The 6,338-nt window shown below is 35.3% G+C and overlaps 1 long non-coding RNA gene across 1 annotated transcript; it reads right to left on the bottom strand.

The window, feature by feature from the left end:
* Nucleotides 1-2,178: 2,178 nt before the first annotated feature.
* On the bottom strand, nucleotides 2,179-5,432 carry LOC140827588 (uncharacterized). Its single transcript, XR_012116994.1, has 5 exons — nucleotides 5,290-5,432; nucleotides 3,733-3,970; nucleotides 3,368-3,472; nucleotides 3,193-3,271; nucleotides 2,179-2,728 (listed from the first exon to the last, which is right to left on the bottom strand). It is a non-coding gene; the product is annotated as an uncharacterized lncRNA (long non-coding RNA).
* Between the last annotated feature and the right edge of the window lie 906 nt (nucleotides 5,433-6,338).

The raw sequence follows: 6,338 nt of genomic DNA, 5'->3' as shown, positions 1-6,338 counted from the left end.
GACTCTCCTGGAGCCGGTAAACGAGTCAAAGCACAGCCCTAGCATATAGAGCCTCAGTGTTGTCCCGGGTCGTAAGGACTAATGGTGTACAATCATAACCACGGACTTATCCTCTCGATGAATGATAACCACTTGGAAAGTCCGAGGGAGGGTTGTTCGGTATAATCATCATATGTCTACCCATCTGTATGTTTGGACATCTCTATGCCCTTACCAAGAAACGCAGTACACAACATCACAGATGCTAGTCTCGAGCTCAAGCGACCTTTATCCATGTTTTAGGCGGCTGAATCGACTAGGAACGAATTTAGAATATGCAGTGTTTACAAATGAGTTTCAACATCGAATTACGATTCATTTGTATTAAAGCATAATCAAGGACTTTATTTATGCTGTTTGCATGGGTATACAGATAAAGTATAAAAGACCATAAAAAGTTAAATTATATTAAAATAAAGATTGTTTATTACACTTGAGTCAATAAAATCCCTAGCCAACAGTTGGCTTGCAGGGCATCTACTCTAACAATACCATGATGTAGGAAACGATACATAGTTGTCCTAAGTGCTGTTAAATAGATCTACGACAAGAACCATATGTTGCGACTACGTGGTTAGGCTGTGAGGAGCAGTCTGTAAAATCCAGTGGATATACGCCGAAAGTACTCCGGTCAAAGAAGTAAAATATTTATTTTATAATACCGAAGCATGATGATCTATATATATATATAATCATTTGAATTATTATATATTGGCTGGAAACATTGTGAAGATGTATGTTTGTAGGCTATATACCTTTAAAAATAGACTCGGTGAGTATAACATCGTCACATACCAATTTCAAAGAGTTAAAGGTATTTTTGTAAAAAAAAAATCAAGTAATTAGGGAGCTCAAACAAAATTTTTTTGAGAGTAGAGAGTTAGGATAAAGTTTTAAGTTTGAGATTGGAAGTTATTGCCAAATTGCACGTTTTTTTTACATGAAGTGGACCTAGTTTTCAAAGTAAATCAAAAGTCTTTCTTAATCATCCTTGGGTAAATATCGATACAGTTGCAGTCTAAACTCAATCCAAATAGATATTAAGGGCCAAACCACAACTAATTGCTACTAGAATAAACTATATCTTCCAAGACAAAAAATCACGTGAGATTGTTTCACGGGTCAATTTTGTGAGACAAATATTTTATTTGAGTCATCAATAAAAAATATTATTTTTTATGTCAAAAATATTACTTTTTATTTTAAATATGAACAAGATTAATCCATCTCACAAATAAAAATCCATAAAACTATCTCACAAAAAATCTATTCATCTTCCAAAAGGTCGAAAATGTTCAAACCTATGATACTCTTGCTGTATCGTTTGAGTGTGTACCACTTGTCATATCCTGAGAATGTTAGTTTGTATATAATAGTTGAAAAATGGCTTTTTTGGGGGTTTCATAAAATTCATGAATTTTTAAATATATTTTTCACACTTGAAAAGCGCTATTTAAAAAAAAAAAAATGAAGCGCTTTTTTTACATAAAAAACTAGAGGATCATTCAAATGTAATTATTTTTTATTACTAAAAATAAAATTATAATTTTTATTCAATGGTGTCCACCAATTGATACTCGTCATCACAATATTAAGTAAAATATTGTGGAGTATGGCCTAAAAAAAGATGTTTTTTTTTAAAAAAAGCATTCAATTTGTTGTCCTTTTGAAAACAGGAAAAAAATATAGAATCAAAACAGTTGCATAGCACCATAATTCATAAGCCAAAGATGCATTAGTTTTGTTTTAAAAACAAAAGCTAAAAACAAGCATCATGATCCATCTTTGATATCTTTTTCAAAAATGAAATATTTCAATATGAGAATATATTTGAAAAGAAAATTTAGAATAATTTCGTATTGTTATGATTTTGAATCACAATTTGAAATTATTGTGGATTTGAAATTCATTATCAAGTGAATTTGTTCATCTATATATTGAAATCTCTAAAACTTCAAATCTCTCTATCGAAACACGACTTTTAAACTCTTTTATTATTCTATTATACTAGAATTGAATTTTAAAATTTTAAAATGAAGTTCACTCTTAACCCTCAAAAATCCATTTCTCAAAACTTCCTCTCTTGAGAACTTTTGTTTTCCGAAACAAGAAGAAAAAACTAGCCATGCCTAAACTTTGATTGTCTCAGAGTTAAAAATTCTTCACAAAGAAACTACGTCCCGGAATGAGAGAAAGATACAAGGTTACAACAGATGAAAGCTGCCTATTATTACACAAGACCTGGAGCTTCTTCTCATATCTTGAATTGAAGCTCCAAATTAAATCCAGACTTAAAGCAATGGCGAAAAAATTCTGAACTGTTATGCGCAATACGCTGGCCGAATTTTCAAATACAATGCAGGATGCAACACGAAGGTCCCAGAGATTATCCACAAAATGCAGGGGTACTCTGGGTAACAAACAAGAATGATCTGTTGATTCTACAATGACTTGTGGCGTATACCGTTTAATGACTATATAGATGGAAGCCAGAAACCGATTCCAGCTACCATAAGTTGATGATGACTCTCTGCCAGCTAATCCAGTTGGCCGACAGAATACAAGAGTTTAGATGATGATTGATACACGGGACATTTAAGGAAGTGCAGCCAGGACGTCCCAAGTTCCTCCTCCACCATCAGGAGCTACTCGGACGTTGAGTTCTTCGGTGAAAGTGACACTACAAGACCTAGACATATTGAAGAAATATTGGATGAGAATACGCAAACTGAAGAATTTAAATTAAGGACGGAAATACAATGGTACCTGACTCGTGATGAGGTCAAAATAAGATACTAACGTACGCAAATTACTAGTTTATGTTCATTGTCCCTAAGCCATCAACCATATTTCCATTATTAAATGGAACAACAAGATCATTGAGAAGTTATATTAATAATACTAAGAAGGTTCAAATGCAGGGGACATTTATGACAAATTTACAGGAACCGAAAGCATTTGATTGGGACCCTTCGCTTGGAACAGAACGCACTCCTTCAGAAAATACGAAGAAAGAGCTTCTCGAGCATATGATAATTTTTACATTATTACCGAATAGTCCACATCCGAATTTTTAGGCAGACAGAAAACATGAAATGCTGAAGATACGATTGAAAATCATTAAAGTAGAAAGACATCTCAAAAGTTAGATACCTCTAGAATGCAAAAGAGATGATTTCTGGGGCTAGACTGGAAGGAAGCCTTGCCACTCAAATAATGGTCCTGCTGCAATCTAACAGTAGATGAAAAAGTGGCATAATAAGTAATAGAAATATCAAGGACATAATGGGAAATGAAAAATGTATATCCACAGGTGGATGGTACTTGCCTAGATCAACTCTTCACCCAGCTTTTGGATCAGAGCCGCTACCCTCGATGAACTGAGGAGAACGTGCAGGTAGTATGAACTGTGGCTGCTGTGGAATAGGTGAACCTGATACAACCAACATATTTATCGCATTGCTTCCTGTTCAAAACTAAATTTAAAACGATTTGTTCCATAAAAAGCAAGTTAACAAACACCATGGATGACATACAGAAAGAAGTACGGAGTATAAAATCCTGGCAGGGAACAAAATACAGGAGGACTACAAATCAATAGAAATGGTGGCGAAAGATATACTGATGGTAATGAGATTTGAATGAGGTGGTGGGAGTTCTGTTATTGCCGTCATGGGGGCCAAACATACGTACCTGTAGGATTTGGCACTGGAATAGTTGGGACAGGATTAGTTGTCATTGAATTGACACTAGGTCTGGCAAACTGCATTATTTGATGACTAGGTATTGCGTATCCTGGTAATGCTGTATAACCATGACTTCCAGGAATCGCCTGGCTCAACTGACTGTAAGGAAACATGGTTGTGTTAACTGCTCCAGGTACACCATATATGTGAAGGTTCTGCTGACTTCCGTAAGGATTGTAAACTCCCTACGAGACAACGTAAAAATATGACTTAAATAAATATTAGAATAATGATATTAAAGAAAAAAAAACTCTGACCGTTGAGACAGCCAGTCACAAGCCCGAATTAAAGAGGAGTGCCGTAAAAAATATATCACCGTTGATATTAGGCCTGTGACAGCCAACCAATTATTGCGTCCCAGAGTGCGAAGGTTTTCGTTATTTAGAATCTATAATCCAAAATACTGGGGACATTAGAGAGGATATAAACCATTTGATTAAACCATGGTGGATGAAATGGAGGATGACATCAGGAGTCTAATTCGATAAATGTATGCCTATGAGATAGAAGTATGCATGCGAGATTGAAAGAAAATATTATAAAATTATTGTTCGACTGGCTATGCTTTATGGCTAGGAGTGTTGGACCACTACAGGACATAAGTTGGCGGTAGTAGAGATGCACTTGTTAAGATGGATTTGTGGCAAAACTCGCAAGAAAAAATAATAATGAAATGATTATAAACTATTTAGGTATAGCCAAGATTTTAAAAATTCGCTAGGCACCAGACCAGTGCCTAGAGGCTAGCCCGCCTAGGCGGGAACTAGGCGCCGCTAGGCGGATTCCACGGTATCAATAGCCTTGTAATGGTTCTTAGAACAAATCTAAACCCAAACTTTGTTAAAATCCAATTGACACCTGGCTCATTCCTCCTGCTTCTGCTTATGGCGGGCAGTGCAAGATAAATCAAAAAAAAAAATTAGGGCCTGGTTGATTTTTCTTATGTGTGCAGAAGTAAGCACACAAAGAAGATGAAAGTGGTGTGTTAGGGCAAGCAAGCCAACAAATCGTTATTTTAAACGGGTAAAAGCAAAAACTTATAATTCTTTCTTAAGCCCAAAAAAAAATTTCCAAAAAACCTCTAAATGCCAAAGACCGCCAAGGCGACCTTGCCGCCTAGCACCTTTCCGATGTGGTCGAGCCACCATCGGTTGAGCCACTGGGTGTAGCCCCATAGAGGGCAAGATTAGGAAAAGACGTCAAACATGGTTTGATCATGAGAAGAAGAGACTAAACATGGCATCAATCCGATATATTTTAGACATATCTTAAATTGGTAGGTTAATGGAAGAAGTGGGAAGGGCAGATCATTGAAAACTTGAATAAATGTGGCTAAGAAGGATATCTTATATCTTGGTTTAAGATATGATATGTGAGAAAATGGCTCAGTTTGGACAACTAATATCCATGTAGCAGACCCCACAACTAGCGGGAATGATGATGATGATGATGATAATGATGTTCAAGAAAAACATTTGGGATAAAGTTTCTCAATGCTACAGACCTGAGAATAAGTATATTCTGGGCTGTAAGGAGCATACCTGCATCAATTCAAGGGTTTAAACGGTCAATAATGAAAACACATTGAACTAGAAAATCTACTCTATTTAAGCACTCAAATTCTGATCCTGAGCATGAAAGTTATTTCTCGCATACCAGCAAATATGAGGATTTTCTATCTTCTATAGAATGTGATGTTCTAAAAGCAAACATATACAAAATCTAAAAGAATGAACGTTACAATCAATCGAAGCAGAACATAATTGATTCTAGAATGCTTAAATTAAGGCAGAACTGTTTCTGCCATTTTCAATAGTTCTGTCCATACCAAGTACGAAATATAAGGGTGGGGATCCAGCCATGAAAAATATGGATGCTTGAATGCACAATAACTTAGATATGGCAACAGTATACAATCCTAAATCACCTGATCATATATATGGATAGGACCATATGTCTGCATGCACAAACTTAATCATTCATTCTCTTCTTATCCAAGAACCATACATTAGTTATTGCAAGAAATTATAGAAAAAACTATTGAATCTGGACAATTTTTACGAGAAAATACCAGGTTTCTTTCAAATACTAAAGCAGACTCATATCAACATGCATGTATAGCAGCTATGTCGTGATAACACAATATCATGTGGCAGAAGGAATCATGCCATTATCACAAATACAAAAAAGAGAAAGCAGAGAACAAACAAATAGACTTTTTTTAACAGGCCGCAAGGCGTCGACAAAAACAAATAGCTGAAACTCCAAACATAACCTCTTATCAGGTATCGGTCATTTTTTATTACACAATAATATAAGAAACAGCATTTGTCAAGATTTGTCAAATGTTAAGTAAAACCAAGACCAATGATTGTGTACCCCCAAATTTATGCTTCATCTCTGCATTGTTTATTATTGTTCCATGCTGCTTTAAAACTAACGCGACACGATGAACCATAAAAATTAATGATGCAATTTATGTGGACAGTAAAATCAAGTTTCACAATCTACAAAATTCAAATTACCATGCCCAGAAATTGATATTATGATAAC

This window comes from Primulina eburnea, chromosome 3 (genome assembly GCF_022965805.1).
Source record: "Primulina eburnea isolate SZY01 chromosome 3, ASM2296580v1, whole genome shotgun sequence".
NCBI classification, from domain to species: domain Eukaryota; kingdom Viridiplantae; phylum Streptophyta; class Magnoliopsida; order Lamiales; family Gesneriaceae; genus Primulina; species Primulina eburnea.
The sequence above is the reverse complement of the archived record's forward strand: the minus strand, read 5'-3'. Positions and strand labels throughout refer to the sequence as shown.